A 13,628-nucleotide genomic window follows, 5' to 3' on the forward strand; every position below is an offset into this window, starting at 1 on the left:
CAGGAAATAACTAGGCAGCGAATGATAAATTGCATAGTCAATTTGTTTACTTTTTCGGAAGGATAAGTAATTACCGTGCAAGACCCATCTACCAATCAATTAACAGCGATTTCTACTTCCAACGCTCTTTAAAAAACAATGTTAAAAGGCATTTCAATTCGATCTTCGTTTTCAACTAGAATATTTATTCAACTATCAAGAAAAAATACGCAAGTTTGGAAATGAATTGGCGGACAGTGCAAAATAGCCGAAAAGTCCAACAATTCTAAAGTACCATTCACCGATCACTATAAGTAATAGATATCCATTTGCCGGAAATTCTAGGTTTATAATTTTTTATTACCGATAAATTAGGTCCAAACATGTGTTGCAGACTTTGTTCATTCGGTTTGTGTATAATTCACTTAGACTATCAGCACCGGTGTGTAAGCAAATGTGTGTGTATTTTGATTACGCTAAACGATAATAATATATTTAGACACCCATTTTCGCACCGGTCGTTGGTAAAAGGGTTGCCAAAATAATAATCTGTTTTCACACCGGTAGCCGTTATTATAGTAACGTTACATTTTTTTACAATCATGCAATAAAAAATGGTTTTTTTTTTATTATTTGGATTTAATTCAGTGAAAAAAATTTGACTAGAGAGAAAATACATTTATTTATTGAATTCAACAAAACCGTTTCAGTAACAAGTATCGTTCTCTTTTCCAAAAATTATTTTATTGAAATGGTTGCAAATTTATTCAAACTGGAAATGTTCATTGAAATTAAAAGTTAATTGTTGTTTCAATACAAAAAATTTTTGTACCATTATTTTGCCGTTTGAAGCAATAAACATTGTATAATTGAATTCAATAAGACATTTTTTGTTCAAATATGTTAAAATTTTCTATGTAATTCATAGAATTGTATGAACTAATGTTTGCCCGGCAGTTATTGTCTGAGGCACATACTACGACGGCTCCGAATCAGGAGTGCAATGAAGAGGATCATGTGTATAATATGCAAACAGACTTGCTGTGGAATAAGTTTTTCGGCCATTCAACGATTGTTTTGCAGAACCAGTTTATACGAATAATCGGTTTCGAAGACACTTTCGTTTTTTTATGTATTACGAAGGCTTTGAAGAGGATAATACTATACTGAAAAGCCAGAGAGAAAGTTGGGTTTTACTAAATTTTGCGGAAGTCATCTGACATACATCTTTCGGACGCTACAGTCAAATATATTCGTATGGGAGAAAATTTGCGCGTTATTCTATGTGAGAATCCACCATATCTCATATAATAGATGTTTAGACAGATTTTGTAGATAGTATAGTTGGCCCTCTCGAAATGGAAACATTACTGTACAACTTGGGCAGAACAGTATACAGTAAAACAAAAAATAATGAAGTGGTAGCATTTTAAGCGTGGCTTCAATAATGATATTAATTTGCTGAAGTAAACTGCGTTGTTTTTCGAGGTTGATACACGGAGCACGTTGATTCATCATATCATCTAACTTAGAACTAGAATCAAGAATCAGTAGTGACTGGCTCAAATAGCACGTTCCCCATGTTAATCGGAGATTTGTGGTTAAAAGACAATTATCAAAATACACGTTGAGGGGAAGTTCCAAACCAATATTCACCAAACACGGTGTGCTCGTGAACAAAAGGAGTTTCATCAACTCTTTCGTGACTGCTGTGAACTGCGCTGAACCAACAATAGTTTCTCCGGAATTTCTCCTCAATGTGGATTATGACCCATCCCAAAAGTTGTTTTTCTTTTACTATTAATATATGACATCCAAGTCAGATTGTATGTGTAAAAATATAACTATCATTTTTAAGCAAGCAACAACTAGCCGCTAGCCGGCGCTACTATCGGCTATCAGTATATGGACTTTGCGTGCCGTGCACCCAGTAAAGTTCAATCGGAAATGAGCCGGAATTCTGTCTGGTTCTAATTCGTATTCCGGCTGCAGTGACACAACCGATTTTAACAAGAATCAGTTGTGTTTTGGGGGCAGATCACTCTAGAAATGTATAACGAATTTGCATCAAATTAGAAAAAATGCATTTATTTTTCATTTTTGCATCAACTTTGCACTCCCTTGCGGAAAAGTTTGTTTAACAAACGTCTTACGCTGATTCACTTTGTTCGACGTTTTGTTGAATGTAGGGCTAATTTTTTGTAGAGTTTTGACGTCTTACACGCAGCGCAAAATACATTATGAATTTCTATTTCGATGGAAAGAAATGCATTTAATTTAGCTGATTTTTAAAAATGCATCACAAGTGATCTGCCCCTAGGTTGTGTTACTGGATCCGAAATGCGAATGAGAACTAGCCAACATTCCGACTGATTTTCCGACTAAGCTGAACTCCGTAGTATTCCGGCGCCAATAACACAACCAATTCTAATTAGAATCGGTTTTATTGCTGGAGGTAAAATACTAACTACAACTACATCTACTTCAAGACATAAACATTTAGTGCGTACCCCGTGGCAAATTGGTACACCCGAATTTGTGGTAATTTGATACAGTATATTAACTGAATTCAACATTTTGTTGTCGATACGGTAATTCCAAAGATGGAATCAAATAATGAGTTATTGTTTAAAATTATAAATTTGATTCCAATTTATCAGTATGGCAAAAGAAATAACATGGAATCTTTATTTCAAACAACGGTCCTGTGGGGTAGTGCAAATTTTCTAGCGCCAGCGATAAGAATTTTTTTATAATTCGAGGTAGCGTACTGTATCATATGGTGAACACTTGTGTCTCCAATTTTAACTCAAACAATTTGAAATACTATTAGAGCTTCGCCTGTCAAATGCATGAGCATCGCTTTTTACGATGCGATGAGCTGAAGCGACAATTATGTAATGTAATGTTCAGATGTGCTCTTTTGAATATCATCGATGTATTTCCCATATCAGTCTTCGAATTGTTATGTCTGTTTGTCTGTGCTTAGATCGAGCCGAAGGATCTTCTGACGTTTGGCATGGCCAGACACGGGTCATCATCATAGGTAAATTAAACAGTCGAACGTTCGAACATTTTTGAACGTGACGTATGCTGCTTACCAAATTGGTCATCAAATCCACATCCATGCATCCACAGTTGGTATAAAATTCTCGGAGTAAGTCAAAAACTATGGTAACTAATAACGAAAGTGGTTATCCTAGAATTATAAGACATTTCTACATTGTTCGACGTAGAATACTTCTAGTAAATTTATAATAAACGTGTTGCAACAATCAATTTTATTTTCCAACAATTAATTATAAAGTTAATTAACATTTCGCGTTACTGTTACTAAGAGCAATATAAGAAATGTTAAAATGTATTTAAAATACCAACAACCGCCCAATCCCGTCCTCCCCTTATTTACAGACTAAGTGAATTGAATTTCATGTGCATTCACGTTCATGCATTTCACTATGATGGCAGTACCTATGATCAGTCAGTCCTATTAAGATACGAAATCCCATAGAAAACGGGGCAAACATGCGATCATGGGTAGTATACCACAACATAATATTATCCCTCGAAAATATGATGAACCACCGGATGAAACTAGATGGTGATGATGTAACAGGTGTGATTTGTGTCCGGCCATGCGTACCTATTAGCCACTAAATCCAGCGTTTCTTTTTAGGTATCCTTTTCTGAACCAAGCCCTACAGAGTGTGTGACAAACTATTATCGTCGTGATCTTTCATTTACTGCTGGTCCGGAATTAAAAACATTTGCGCGAGAAAAATTCACGCTTTTTCTTTCTTGAATCTTAGTTTCCACAGTCCCCACAATCACCACCATTTGTTCGCAGCGATTTTCACGGGTTGGAATCACAGACAGAACATCAATTTAAAAGCCACCTTATCGCTACCACCTCCTATGAAACCATAGCCATCATGATTATTTTCATCGCATTCCTTTGTCTTGCTAATGTCCTAATAATCAACATAGCATCCGTTGATTTCACAGTGACAAAAGCCACTTCTTGGTGTATTCCCACTCATAAAATTAATTGGCAATATTTGTTTATCCGCAAAAATTGAACGAAATAATCGAAAGTTTGAAGGTTTCGTTGGATACTATCATTAGCCTTCGTATTGGCCTCCAAAGATAAAAGATTCAAAACCAATGAAATTCAGCTTCTTGATAGCATCTTTGCCCCTGGGCTGAAAGGTTTCATTATTGGATAATCCTGCTGGTTCCACACGTCAATATCTCTAATTCCATTAGTTTAAGAGAGATTCAAGCTTCGCTACAAAAGCCTGCAAATGCAGTTTCGCCAATGAACGACAAATCACGCATCGTTTCCTCATACATTCCGTGCAGGTTTTTAGCTTTTTGATTTGTCCCATCAATCGAATCCTGGGACACATCATGCCCAGCTTGACATAATGCTCCATCGTCCAGTTCAATCCAAGCTGCTTCGATGCACTCATTTTTACTTCCACGCAGGAAACATTCAGCATAATCAAAAATATGTGTTATTGAATACTAACAAATACTGTTCATTGCTTCAAACAACAAAATAATTGGTGTGAATCGAGGTTTGAAAATATATTTTCATTAAAACAACAATAAACTTTTAATTTCAAGAATTCTGTTTTAATTTCTGTAAACTTTAAAAAAATCTTATTGAATTCAATCAATTAATTTTCTTGTTTCACAACCAATAATTTTGTTTATTGAGCTCAATCCATAATTTTATTTAAAATAAAAATCTTCCGCAAGTCGAATCAAAATTTACGCAGAACACTTCTGCATAACATTGATCGCGAGATCCTATTTTTTACATTTTCCTTTGTTTTGCCTCCTTTCTGCGAATAGCAACGTTGGCGCCGGTTGGAAGAAGTTACCAAATATAGACACTCGCTGTAAACCGAAACGATAAGTTTCCATTTCCCAACCTGTTTACCAACCGCCGGTGCGGTGTCGTGTTATGATGACGGTTAGTAAATTGCTTATACCCACGCCCGGTGCTGATAGTCTTAGAAATATTGTCCTTACACAGTTTTATTAACAGTTGGCTTTGAGTTAAGAGAAAAAAAGCGGTAAAATGGCAACGGATTTAATACAGCATTCAAATATAATTATTTGGAAAAATATGAAAAGACGAATAATGAAAGTGTATATTAGACTATCAGCACCGGGCGTGGGTATAAGCAATTTACTAACCGTCATCATAACACGACACCGCACCGGCGGTTGGTAAACAGGTTGGGAAATGGAAACTTATCGTTTCGGTTTACAGCGAGTGTCTATATTTGGTAACTTCTTCCAACCGGCGCCAACGTTGCTATTCGCAGAAAGGAGGCAAAACAAAGGAAAATGTAAAAAATAGGATCTCGCGATCAATGTTATGCAGAAGTGTTCTGCGTAAATTTTGATTCGACTTGCGGAAGATTTTTATTTTAAATAAAATTATGGATTGAGCTCAATAAATAAAATTATTGGTTGTGAAACAAGAAAATTAATTGATTGAATTCAATAAGATTTTTTTAAAGTTTACAGAAATTAAAACAGAATTCTTGAAATTAAAAGTTTATTGTTGTTTTAATGAAAATATATTTTCAAACCTCGATTCACACCAATTATTTTGTTGTTTGAAGCAATGAACAGTATTTGTTTGTATTCAATAACACATATTTTTGATTATGCTGAATGTTTCCTGCGTGGAAGTAAAAATGAGTGCATCGAAGCAGCTTGGATTGAACTGGACGATGGAGCATTATGTCAAGCTGGGCATGATGTGTCCCAGGATTCGATTGATGGGACAAATCAAAAAGCTAAAAACCTGCACGGAATGTATGAGGAAACGATGCGTGATTTGTCGTTCATTGGCGAAACTGCATTTGCAGGCTTTTGTAGCGAAGCTTGAATCTCTCTTAAACTAATGGAATTAGAGATATTGACGTGTGGAACCAGCAGGATTATCCAATAATGAAACCTTTCAGCCCAGGGGCAAAGATGCTATCAAGAAGCGGAATTTCATTGGTTTTGAATCTTTTATCTTTGGAGGCCAATACGAAGGCTAATGATAGTATCCAACGAAACCTTCAAACTTTCGATTATTTCGTTCAATTTTTGCGGATAAACAAATATTGCCAATTAATTTTATGAGTGGGAATACACCAAGAAGTGGCTTTTGTCACTGTGAAATCAACGGATGCTATGTTGATTATTAGGACATTAGCAAGACAAAGGAATGCGATGAAAATAATCATGATGGCTATGGTTTCATAGGAGGTGGTAGCGATAAGGTGGCTTTTAAATTGATGTTCTGTCTGTGATTCCAACCCGTGAAAATCGCTGCGAACAAATGGTGGTGATTGTGGGGACTGTGGAAACTAAGATTCAAGAAAGAAAAAGCGTGAATTTTTCTCGCGCAAATGTTTTTAATTCCGGACCAGCAGTAAATGAAAGATCACGACGATAATAGTTTGTCACACACTCTGTAGGGCTTGGTTCAGAAAAGGATACCTAAAAAGAAACGCTGGATTTAGTGGCTAATAGGTACGCATGGCCGGACACAAATCACACCTGTTACATCATCACCATCTAGTTTCATCCGGTGGTTCATCATATTTTCGAGGGATAATATTATGTTGTGGTATACTACCCATGATCGCATGTTTGCCCCGTTTTCTATGGGATTTCGTATCTTAATAGGACTGACTGATCATAGGTACTGCCATCATAGTGAAATGCATGAACGTGAATGCACATGAAATTCAATTCACTTAGTCTGTAAATAAGGGGAGGACGGGATTGGGCGGTTGTTGGTATTTTAAATACATTTTAACATTTCTTATATTGCTCTTAGTAACAGTAACGCGAAATGTTAATTAACTTTATAATTAATTGTTGGAAAATAAAATTGATTGTTGCAACACGTTTATTATAAATTTACTAGAAGTATTCTACGTCGAACAATGTAGAAATGTCTTATAATTCTAGGATAACCACTTTCGTTATTAGTTACCATAGTTTTTGACTTACTCCGAGAATTTTATACCAACTGTGGATGCATGGATGTGGATTTGATGACCAATTTGGTAAGCAGCATACGTCACGTTCAAAAATGTTCGAACGTTCGACTGTTTAATTTACCTATGATGATGACCCGTGTCTGGCCATGCCAAACGTCAGAAGATCCTTCGGCTCGTTCTAAGCACAGACAAACAGACATAACAATTCGAAGACTGATATGGGAAATACATCGATGATATTCAAAAGAGCACATCTGAACATTACATTACATAATTGTCGCTTCAGCTCATCGCATCGTAAAAAGCGATGCTCATGCATTTGACAGGCGAAGCTCTAATAGTATTTCAAATTGTTTGAGTTAAAATTGGAGACACAAGTGTTCACCATATGATACAGTACGCTACCTCGAATTATAAAAAAATTCTTATCGCTGGCGCTAGAAAATTTGCACTACCCCACAGGACCGTTGTTTGAAATAAAGATTCCATGTTATTTCTTTTGCCATACTGATAAATTGGAATCAAATTTATAATTTTAAACAATAACTCATTATTTGATTCCATCTTTGGAATTACCGTATCGACAACAAAATGTTGAATTCAGTTAATATACTGTATCAAATTACCACAAATTCGGGTGTACCAATTTGCCACGGGGTACGCACTAAATGTTTATGTCTTGAAGTAGATGTAGTTGTAGTTAGTATTTTACCTCCAGCAATAAAACCGATTCTAATTAGAATTGGTTGTGTTATTGGCGCCGGAATACTACGGAGTTCAGCTTAGTCGGAAAATCAGTCGGAATGTTGGCTAGTTCTCATTCGCATTTCGGATCCAGTAACACAACCTAGGGGCAGATCACTTGTGATGCATTTTTAAAAATCAGCTAAATTAAATGCATTTCTTTCCATCGAAATAGAAATTCATAATGTATTTTGCGCTGCGTGTAAGACGTCAAAACTCTACAAAAAATTAGCCCTACATTCAACAAAACGTCGAACAAAGTGAATCAGCGTAGGACGTTTGTTAAACAAACTTTTCCGCAAGGGAGTGCAAAGTTGATGCAAAAATGGAAAATAAATGCATTTTTTCTAATTTGATGCAAATTCGTTATACATTTCTAGAGTGATCTGCCCCCAAAACACAACTGATTCTTGTTAAAATCGGTTGTGTCACTGCAGCCGGAATACGAATTAGAACCAGACAGAATTCCGGCTCATTTCCGATTGAACTTTACTGGGTGCACGGCACGCAAAGTCCATACCCAGTAAATTTTGTAGAGCTCAATCGGCCCGATTATCAGGCCGATGATCGGGCCGACTAAGCCCGATAACGGGCCGATCAGAGCAGGATATCGGGTTTATATCCTGCAATTTTGCACCATTTGCATGAACCGCGTCAACCTTCAAATATGCCAAACGCATCGACGTAATCGGACCGACGTGAGCCCGATGTAGAACTATAGAAAATCGGGCGATCGTCGTGCTCATTATTTTCGTTTTCTTCTTCTTATTTTAAACGTTTGGGTTTTCTTTTTTTTCAAATAAAAACAAAAACAGCAATATTTTTTTGATTCAACATTTTTATTAGCGTCAGGCTTTTTAAAATATTAGTTGCAAATTATATAATTTTTTGATGTAGGCGTGTGATTAATACCTCGAATCGCATTATTTTCCGATAAAATGGTATCGGCCATAAACGCCGTCCGATTCCGTACGTACCGAAATCCAAGCACAGGAAAACGATACGTGGTATTTCCGATGATATGATTTTAGCAGTAACGGTTAAGTGGGCGTCCCAAACGTAAATTATGTATCGGATTGATGTGCTGTAACCGGAGCCGAGCTGACGGTAGCAGTTGTACTTCCGAAAGCAAATCCCGTGGTTTACTTCGGTTGCTCTATCGTTTTTACATTTTCCACCGGTTTCGGTTACCTAGGCCAGGATCCTTGATCGGGCTGTTAACTATTGCTGAAATACCGCTCATTGTCGGGACGGAAGCCGTTTCTTCTCTTCAACCTTCGGTGGTGCATCCGCGGTGTCTATCGTATAAAATGAACCCTGCGATGGCGTAACTATAGGCGATTCCTCGTCTTCATCAAAATCATCACTCAAGCAGCTCAGAATCAACGATGATTTCGAGCGCTCGAACCTCTTCAAAACAACCTTGGCATAGGCGATTTATCCTTTGGCTTAATGAAACTGATTCGTCCGCCTACTTTATCATCATCATCCTTATCTTCACTGTCTGTGGACGTGGGTCGAACCACCGTTTCGTCATGTCATGGACGTTGTATTTTTTGTTAAACAACGTTAGTTTTAGTGGCGGATATTCCATCAGAGGCAGTTGAAACTCCGGAACAATTCTCGTAATATGTGGCAAAGGAGCGGAATCAATCCTACTTAATTTTGCCGGTTTGCTCGATTCAATCATGCTAACTGGAACCGTCGCATCCAATGTTGCCGGCGTCGAGAAAGACATCCACATTTAATCGTGCCGGCCGGTGCGCTACGTGTTCCACTTTCGGAGTGTTCATCACCAGGCTCGAGCTAAGTGAACTTATTATTTTTACTACATTTCTTCGTCTGTAGCTGCTGATTCGTCGACCCTCGACACGGGTGCGAAGCCGTGTATGTAATTTCCCGAGCTTGCTTCGTACCAGCTTCGCCTGAATCAACCTCCGATAGTTCCTTACATTGTTTCTTGATCCAATCGGCATCCAGTTCTGTTGAAGGCGCAATCACACTATTTTCCGCATCAATCTTATCCTCGTGTCTATGTGTTCGGACCATCTTCAGATGAGGTTCCGCCGGAATGAGCAACGATCCCTCCCGTAAAATGTTCCACCTTGTGTCAGCCTGAAACACGGACTTCTCTGACGGGGAAATCCGAACCAATGGTAGCTATCGAAGAATTATTTCTCCTCCACCACACAGGAAATTGACCCGGCTTCGAGTACAGGCTAGTCATCGATTGACTCCTATTTAACGGCGATTGCGTTTTATCGTGGTTCTTTACCAACCGGTTAACCAATCCTCGGCTCTGAACATCCGTGTAAATCCTGCAAAATTAAACTTGAATTAGAACTTATAAAGGACGTGTAAACTTGCAAACTCACTTAGGATCAATCAATCGATCCATACTGGACCCGGACGCCGTTCAGCTGCTTCTAAAATTTGTCCTGCTATTTTGCAACGGAGAGGTAGGCTTCTTTTCCCAACTCCAACATGTCGTACCGGACTGTCGTAAAGATTCCCCCGGATACCGCTGCTGTCCAGCTGTGTCGACTCTGCCATCGGACTACTCAGCTTTCTGCTCAAATTACCACTGCTCAATTCTCCTCGGGCACCGCCGCTGCCAGCGATCCCTCCACTAGCAAAGGCGAACGACGTGTATCGGCTGCCGTTGTGGTTCATTTCCTGGAAAGAAAAAAAAGTTTGGTAATTGGGGATCCAAGAATCAGAAATGTAAACAAACCACACAAAGTAATCACGAAATAATTGTGCAACGATTAGATTATTAGTGGTTCAATAGGAGCTCCGGAGTAACACTTGCATTTTTCGACCACTACTAATTGTCCTTACTTTTGTACAGTTTCCATAATGCAAGGATATAAAAAGACGACGGTTTGTGCTATTCAAGGAAGTCAGATTGCCAGGTGATACAGACTATTACTATACTGAAAGTTTTTCTATCCGACAAAGTTTATCGTTACCATTAATTTGAAATATTTAGACGATCGCAAAACTTTGAAACTCGGAAAGCATTTGGACTCGAACGAGTTTGCATGACACTGGTTTCTGGGAAGGTTAATGTGTCTGGATTAGTGTCCAGGGTGGACTATCATGGAGATCAGGTGTAAATAATTCTACCAAAAAAAGTCCTGAATACGTGTCACGAAAACGAATAATTACCGAATTCCATGATCACGTTCAACACCTGAAAAAAAACGAATCTGTGAATAAATTTGAATAGATTATACGAATAATACGGTGCACTGTTTTGGCTGTTTATCTAAGGGATCAGATTGGATTGACCTAGATTATCGGGGTCTGATGGGACTGGTGGAGAGGGATCTGAGGGGGTTTAACGAGTTGGGGTTAGGACATGGCGGTGCGATATGTGGGGGAGTAACCCTTCGCCGCACACTCCAGTTAAAACCCAGAGTACATTTTTCTCGAGAGTTGTCCTACTGGAGCAGTAGAGCTAGGGTCTCGACAGGACTCCCAACAATACAATTGAAAACGAGACGGGAAATGTTACCCACTAAACTACTTAAGGCCAATTTCAGTGGGCCGTGATTCTGAATGTGATATTCATTTTACGGTTCAGATATGTGCGGGCGTAGGGAGTTCGCGATTGCGTGTATCATAGTGAAGGGTTTAGGCGTTTGTACATTAACGTTTTCGATCGCGTGTGAGTTTCTATGTCGCGTATGTTAACGTGTATGTAACTTCGCGTGTATAAATTATATTTTATGACCGTGTGCCTTTCGCAGATTCGCATGTGTTCTTGGATGATCGCGGACCGTGAATCAGATACGTAATTTTTGGTGTACGGTTCAGATGCAAGAAGAAAGTGAGTTTTTCCATATCACTAGAGTTCACTAGTGTAGCCATGGAACGTGTTGTCAAGTGGATATGAACGACCAAAAATAAAATCGCAAGGACAGAACATGCTTCGTAAAACCTGCTTCAAATGGTTTGAATGTGAAATTCTTATATAAACTTCAAGCATAAAAATCGAACTGAGGTTCTACTCTGTAAGAGTCGGATTAAATAACATTCAGTATAAAAACCGGAAAAATTAACCGATTCTTACAAAGTAGTTTTTTAGCCGACTTTTTATCTTGAACGTCGCGATATACGGATACTCTTGCATACGAATTATTTAATTTTAACCGGTTTTTAAACTGGAGGTTCATCCTTGTCGAGTTTTGCGGTTGACAACTTTTTTAGCGTTTTTTATGCTGAAGGATCTCAGTCCGATTCTTACGCTTGAAGTTTATTTCTGATCTTTACATTCTAATAGCGGGTTTAATGAAACATTTTCTTTCCTTGTGAGTTTTATTTTCCGTTGTTCATATGGGCATTATTTTTTGATTGGTCCAACTAAATGTATGATGTTAAGGGACCCACGTAGACCGAAATTTGAGATTTTTTGAACCCAGCACCCCCCTCTCCCTAGTAGACTTAAGTAGACTTTTGCCAACCCCCTCCGCCTCTAAAGGCTAAGTAGACTTTTCGATTTTTTTATTTGTGGAAAAAATGAAAATAGCAAGAAGCACATTATACGGTCAAATAAAAATTTAACCTGAGACGTTCAGATTTCTTTCAAGCTTTTCAAATATTAAGAACAAAAACAAACATTGATGAATAAAGCTTTTGACATTGGTTTTTTGTGTACTACTGCTCAAATCAATTAGTATCAATTTAAGGAAATATAAAATCAAAATATTTTTCTCCGAAATACAAGACTTGTATGTCGAATTTTATAAATTTCTTACAGCTTTGAGAAAGGTTTCCGTTTTGATTTCACTATACTATAAGTTGGACTTATAAGAACACCGTGTAGTATGTAATATAATACAAGTGTGAATTTAAAAGTGCTTTCAAATATTTGTATAGCGAAATACTTCTTTTCTAAGTAAGTCACACAAGAATGTTTCAAAAGATATATTGCTATAACTAATTCAAGTTTAGCTGAAATGTTACTTTTACCAACAGTGCATGATTGCTAAGCTAGCAAGTACTTTTTGAGCATTAGTGGAGCGTAAAAATTGATAAACTTTAGCTAACAATTTGCAATTATACTGTCGATGTTAAGTATTATCTAGACTGAAATATTTAACTAAACATGCACGCAAAATTTCAATTTTCGTGAACAAATTTCAATATTTCTAAGATAATGGGATAATTTGAATTGTCTTATTCGATTAAAGGGACGAAACTATCCAAATCTTTCCGAAAATATCTATTTTTCTTGTGTAATCAATAGTCATATTTCCTAAGTAAGTATTATCGCTAAGTATTAAACCTTAACTGCGAATATTTATATAGTAGAATCGGATTGCCAGGATTTGCACCGGGTCAAAACGTAAAATTTAACGGGTGTTTCAAGATTTTGAAATTAGTGTAAACGATTGCAAAAGAAATTTCAAACTGATCAACTCGAGTGAACGCTTTGTTGTAGAAGTTTAACTACACAGCTTGAGTCACCGAAATTATTAAATTAAAAATTAAAAAAATCAGGCTACCTCAAAATCAAAAATCGCCTTGTTATCATGGTGGTTTTAATGCTTAACCACAGAGAACAGACGTCCATCTTCAGCATTCAACTTGTGTAAAATCTCTAACGGTTTCGAAGGTAGTTGGGATATCCAAACCAGGTGCGCTACTGTCGTCATTTTTTTTGTGGCTGAGTTTGACAGAATTGACAGCGATTATTCCTCTACCCAGTGAAACTAGTCCGGAACCGGTTCGGAATTCCAGCTCAAATGCATCAACCGATAGAGACGGAATCGGTTGCTTTCTTTGAGCAAGATTCCATACTGAATCCATTCAGGATTTCGAACCGGTTCCGGAATGGATTTGACGGATAGTTGGGATAGGTTGGGGTGGCGGCGC

At 37.6% G+C, this 13,628-nt stretch overlaps 1 long non-coding RNA gene across 1 annotated transcript; it reads right to left on the reverse strand.

Moving 5' to 3' along the window:
- Positions 1-8,598: 8,598 nt before the first annotated feature.
- On the reverse strand, positions 8,599-13,240 carry LOC131688916 (uncharacterized). Its single transcript, XR_009305319.1, has 3 exons — positions 10,480-13,240; positions 10,121-10,421; positions 8,599-10,063 (listed from the first exon to the last, which is right to left on the reverse strand). It is a non-coding gene; the product is annotated as an uncharacterized LOC131688916 (long non-coding RNA).
- Between the last annotated feature and the right edge of the window lie 388 nt (positions 13,241-13,628).

The sequence above is a fragment of the Topomyia yanbarensis genome, chromosome 3, assembly GCF_030247195.1.
Source record: "Topomyia yanbarensis strain Yona2022 chromosome 3, ASM3024719v1, whole genome shotgun sequence".
Classification (NCBI taxonomy): Eukaryota; Metazoa; Arthropoda; class Insecta; order Diptera; family Culicidae; genus Topomyia; species Topomyia yanbarensis.